General features: G+C 44.5%; 1 protein-coding gene across 2 annotated transcripts in view; it reads right to left on the bottom strand.

Annotated features, from left to right (window-relative positions):
* Mipol1 (mirror-image polydactyly 1) overlaps nt 1-1,991 on the bottom strand; it is a 240,282-nt gene extending 238,291 nt beyond the window's left edge. Inside the window, exon 1 of one of the 2 annotated variants that reach the window (XM_075947988.1) lies at nt 1,870-1,991. The gene's annotated coding sequence lies outside the window, so the exon portion shown is untranslated. The remainder of the gene's footprint in view (nt 1-1,869) is intronic. The other variant, XM_075947989.1, reaches the window with a different exon arrangement.
* Between the last annotated feature and the right edge of the window lie 4,009 nt (nt 1,992-6,000).

Here is a 6,000-nt window from a genome sequence, read left to right on the forward strand (position 1 = left end):
TGTAAATGTTAACTGAGATAATAGGGAAAGCTGGAGCAGTCCTGAGCAGCCATTGTTTAAATACATCAGTGGCTGGCGAACTTCAGCCCACAGCACAAATTTAGTCCAGGTACTCAGCCAAAATAATTAACCAGGAGGAACTTATGCTGTAATGGCTCCAGTCCCTTGAATTCCTATGCAAGTAAGCTCAAATCCAGTGATTACTATTGGTACAAGCAGGGTTTTCTGTAATGCAAATACTATTATGCTGTTTTTTTTTAAATGTAACTAACATTTTATGTATGTTGGTATTTTGTCTACATTATGCCTTGGCACCGAAGTGCACATAAGCATGCTAAGAGGGCAGAAGGAGACATAGATTTCCTGGGACTAGAATTAAAGAAGGTTGTGCGCACCATGTAGATGCCGGGCATCAAACCGGGTCCTGCGCTCCTAACCACCAATCTATTGCTCCATCCCTTATTATGTTCTTTCTTGATCTTGATACTAGATAAAAGAGTATACGTGATGAAATGCGGTGAGTTGTACACATGACTTAAATACTTGAAAGTTACCACACAAAGATTTGTATTTCATACTCTGCGTCTTTGAAGAAAAAAAATGTGTCTATTACCTATTCATATTTGTTTTGCCATCATTACTTTAATGAAACAACTCATATTATCTCACTTTTAAAAAGTAAACCTCAATTAGTTTTACTGGCATAGTATTACATAGGTTTTGTTTCCATTGTTTTGATAAATACCAAGACTAAAAGCAACATGGGGGGGGGGGGGCAGGAGGAGGGCTTCCATCACCCAGGGAAGCTACCAAAGTTGCTCAAAGCTAGAATCGGAAAGCAGGAACTGAAGCAGACACTAGGGAGTAACCCGGCTTAATGGCTTGCTCTCCATGACTTGTTTGGCTTGCTTTCTTAAACACCGGAGGACCACCTGACCAGTGGTGATACCGCCCACAGTGATCTGGGCCCACCCAAATCAAATTCAGAAAAATGTCCAAAGACATGCCCAAAGGACAATCTGATGGAGGTAATTCCTGGCAAACTGACAAAGGGAATACATATGTGTGTGTGTGGTGTGTGTATATATATATGGTGACAGCCTATGTAATGATTACATAACTGTCGTTTTATGCTTTCCAGATAGAAGATCACACTGTGTGAAGTGAGTAACTCATGATTAGTAGGTTAAAGTTGTCGTCCCTTAACTCTGTCCACGACCACTGGGAATTAACTCGCATAAAATGCTCGAAGGAGCCCACCCAAAGTCCTGTTCTCGTGGAAAGGTGTTTCTTTAGACCACCCTAGTCTGTCCTGCTATCTGGTAGTTTAGCCAGATATCTGGTAGTTTCCGTGACGTTCCTTCAAGAACTTCACCAGTAAGTACCACTGGGAGGTGTCATCCTCCAGTCAGAAAAGTCGCCTCCTGGATGTTGTGAACGCGGAGCTGGCATCCACGCGCTCTTACAGCAGCGGGCTCTGCGCCTGCTGCGCGACCCTGGAGTTAAGCTTGCACTTTCCAGGGTGAAAACTCTAAAGTGCTCAAGTGTCCCGCAAGGACACAGTGGATCCGCGGTCCAGCCAGGGCGGAAACCCGACCTCGCCAAGACTTAGAGGAAAAGCAACCCACACTTTTGATCAATGTTCAGTCTCTTTAACTTTTGCAAGCCCGTGCGGAAACCTGAGGAGAAGGAGCAGTGTGTCACCTGAGAACCCCGCGACACCGGCCCTCGAGGGTGGCCAACAGGCTCCGGGCCAATCCCATGCACACCTCCTCGCATCTCCAGGGGCTGCAGCCGGAAGTGGGGAGCCGGCTGCAGCCCACCCCGATCTGCCCTCCCTCCCCCAGCTCTCCCGGTCCACGCCGTTACCTAAGGAGCCGCGGGAACCCTCCGCGCCCACTCAGCTCGCTCGCGCAGTCTCTCAGGCCTGAGGCGCCGCCACCGAAGCAGCCAATCTCCGCGCGCTCGCTACGCGCGCCCCCGAAAGACCAAAAGAGGCGGGGCAGACGAGGGGGAGCGCGCCGCGAGGTTGCGCGCACCAGGCGTGCGCGAGCCCGCTGGCTACCTCGGGGCGGGGCTTCCGGCGAGCCTGGGGCCGCGGAGAGTGAGGAGGAGCTGGAGAGGAAGGCGGCCCAGGTCGCTCGTTGGGGAGTAGCAGACTGCTGTCCAGACAAACTCTGGTCTGGCTAGAGGAGGAGAAACGTGGGGTGCGTGGTCTCAGTCTCACGTGGGCGAGCTTCACTGGGCAGAACTGTGGTTTCCTTTCGTGGGTTTAAGTTTGCGCGCGCACCGGAGGAAGGGCGCTGCAAAGTGAGCCGGAGTGAGACCTTGATGCTGGCCAAAGAACCTTTCAGAAAAACTTTAAAGCTGGTGGCAGTTTTTACTTCAGGACTAGAGAGAGAGTGTTCTAGACCATGTGCATTCACCAAACGTTCAGTCTCTGAATTTCAAAGAATAACCTGAATGCCAAGGATGTTGCTTTATTGCGGAGTTAAAAAGGTAACAAGGAATTTTATCTAAACTGGTAATATTCAAGTATTTCCTCTGAGAAAGACTGAGAGTAGTGGCGTCTCTGCTGCCCAGTCTGATGGAGAACTCCTGCCTCCACCTTGGCCAGGTTGCTGGGACTTAACACTGGCAGTTTAGTATTGAGTTTAAAAGTCACTTTAATTACATTGCCTAGTATTCTCTGAGTATTTGCTGACCAAATAGCCAACAAAAGCAACTTAGAGAAGGCTTTATTTTGGCTTACAGACTAAGAAGAGATACTGTCCATCTTGGTGATGGAGTCATAATGATAGGATGGTCACATAGCTGGTCACACTGCATCCACAGTCAAGAAGCAGAGAACAAATGGAAAATAGGGCTGGGCTATACAACCCATTCCCAGGGACCCATTTTCTCTAGCAAAGGTTCATTTACCAGAAGTTCCTCAACCTCCAAAATAAAGCATCCAACTGGAAAAGTCAAGGTCAGAGACTAGGCATCCCTAAGAAGTCAGGTTCAGCCACCTAGCATTAAGAGACCAATTAAACAATTAATAATGAAAGGCAGAAAAAAATATATTCAATATGGACAGAATGGGAAGAGGAACATAGAAATCCAACAACCTTTCCCATAACCAAGTCTAAATTCAGGGCCATAACTAGAGGGCAACAGGTATGTATAACTAAGCAGTCCTATCTAAAGTGTGGTCTGTCTTTCAACTTCAAACTCTTCTGCAAGGTGGACTATCAACTTGTCAAAACTGTGAAATGGCTTTCCAGGAAACAAGATCTCCCTCTAGCTGGTACAATGGTTTTAGCCTTTGTCTCATTTGAGACTTCTGGGAAAATTGCAAATTCTTAGGCTCCATTGCCTCAGAATTCTGATAGCCAAAAGGAGGGGCAAAAGTATCTCTTTGGGATATCTCCATTCCTGCCAGGACTTTAACAGGACAAAATGTTCAAGTAATTGAGCCAATAAAGGACATTTCATGTTCAAACCCTAGCCAAGTATGATGAGTGAATTACTTGGGGAAGATACACAGTTCATATGCAGTGGTGTTTTCTGGATTGGAATGAAGATAAAGATATGAGAGTAAAATAAAAATAATAGTGTTGACTGAGGTTTCTGTCCTGTCCAGTTCCTGCAATTGTTAAGTCCCAAAGAAATTACACAGGTCTACATTAACTATAAACGGATTGGTCCATTAGCTCAGGCTTCTTATTAACTCTTATAACTTATATTAGCCCCATTATTCTTGTCTATGTTAGCCATGTGGATTGGTACCTTTTTTTGGTGAGGCAGTCACATCTTGCTTGCTCTGTGGCTGGATCAGGACTACAGACTCCTCTTCCCAGAATTCTCCTGTTCTCATTACCCTGCCTCTCTCCTGCCTGGTTGTCCTGCCTCTACTTCCTGCCTGGCCAATCAAAATTTTATTAAACTACAGTTGACAGGGTACAAACCATTGTCCCACAGTATAATCGCTATGGTTAAAATGTCCACATTGAATCACATGACTTTCCAATACATCATGAAACATATCCCTTTACAAATCACTTTTCTAAAGAATCATGAATCATTTTTTAATCCCTTTTTTCAAAGGTGAGGACCTAGCCTGGGTCTTCACACATGTCAGAAGAGTATGTAACCACTTATCCACCTCAGCTCTCATGTGCATCACACACCAGAAGGGGCATTATGCATGGTACTAGAAACCTACCCAACTTCCCAGGGCTAGTGAGGCCTTGGTTCTAAGAGGTGAACCTTCTACTTCCACTTCATTGAACCAGCATGATTCCTAAGTACATTCTAAACACTTATCCTTCTACCCATAGGCAAGTATAGATTTCATCCCTCATCAAAGAACCCTGTCTTTGCAGCAGACTTTTTTACTTTAAGACAAGGTCTCACTGTGTAGTCCATACTGGATTTAAACCCTCTTTCTTCTGTCTCAGCCTTCCAGATAGTAAGTGTATAGGCATGTACCACTATACTGGACTCTAGGCTTTTTAAAGTAATTTTAAGCTTACAGAAACTTGAACAGATTGCACAGGTTTTTAACCTTAAGTTTCCCATATTATTAAGATTTTTCATTACTATGACGTATTTGTTATAACTAATAAAAATAACTGATAAATTATATAGTGGTTTGAAAAGGAATGCCCCCTATGGGCTCATATATTTGAATGCTTGGTCATAAGGAAGTTATGCTGCTTAAAAGGGTTTAGGGCATATGACCTTGTTGGAGGAAGTTATCACTGGGATCAGTGAATTTCAAAAGTTCAAGCCAGACTCAGTGTCTGTCTCTTCCTGCTTCCTGCAGATCCAGATGTAGGACTCTCAACTATGATGTCTGCCTGCATGCTGCCACGCTCCTCCCTGCCATGAGGATGATGAACTAAACCACTGAAACGGTAAGCAAGCTCCAACTAAATGCTTTCTTTGTGTAAGAGTTGCCGTGGTCATGGTGTCTATACACAGCAATAGAACCTAAGACACGTCAACTCACGTCCATAGTTTACATAAGTTATGTGTTCTGTGCCGTTCATAGTGCAGTTCCATGGCATCTGTAATGTACCGTATCATGTGCCCACTATGGCAATATTAGAATAGTTTCATTCCCCCAAAGTTTCCCAGTGCCTCACTTCTCTCCCTTCTTCTAAAACTCACCTCTGAAAACTACTGATCTTCATCACCACCTTAATTTTTGCCATTTTGGACTAGTTCTTCAGTAAGCAATATTTATCAATAGTTCTGTGGAAACATTAATTGTCCATTTTTTTCCCTTTTGATCTTTTAGACAGGGTCTCATGTATCCCAAATGCCTTATAACTTGCTGTATTGTTAAACATGTCCTGAACTCTTGATCTTACTGCATCAACCTCCCAAGTTCCTGGATTACAGGAATGCACCACCACACCTGGGATACTTTATCTATTTTCACGGTTTGATAGCTTATTTCTTATTTTTATAATCACATTTTGTTGTATGGTATAAAACAATTTGTTTTTCTACCTGAAAGACATGTCAGCTACACCCAGGTTTGGACAATTATGAATAAAACTGTTATAGACATCTGTCTGCAGTATATGGAAATGAGGATTCGATTAACCTGGGTAGCTAAAGAGGGACAAAATTGCTGAGTTATTTGAGTATATTTTATTTTTTAATATTTTTTTATTAAAAATTTCCAAATCCTCCCCGCCTCCCATTCCCCCTACTCCCCTCCCCCTCCCTCTCCAGTCCAAAGAGCAGTCAGGGTTCCCTGCCCTGTGGGAAGTCCAAGGTCCTTCCTCCTCTATCCAGCTCTAGGAAGGTGAGCATCCAAACAGGCTAGGCTCCCACAAAGCCAGTACGTGCAGTAGGATCAAAATCCAGTGCCATTGTCCTTGGCTTCTCAGCAGCCTTCATTGTCCACCATGTTCAGAGAGTCAGGTTTGATCACATGCTTTTTTATTCCCAGTCCAGCTGGCCTTGGTGAGCTCCCAATAGAGCAACCCCACTGTCTCAGTG

This window comes from Microtus pennsylvanicus, chromosome 14, assembly GCF_037038515.1.
Source record: "Microtus pennsylvanicus isolate mMicPen1 chromosome 14, mMicPen1.hap1, whole genome shotgun sequence".
NCBI lineage: Eukaryota > Metazoa > Chordata > Mammalia > Rodentia > Cricetidae > Microtus > Microtus pennsylvanicus.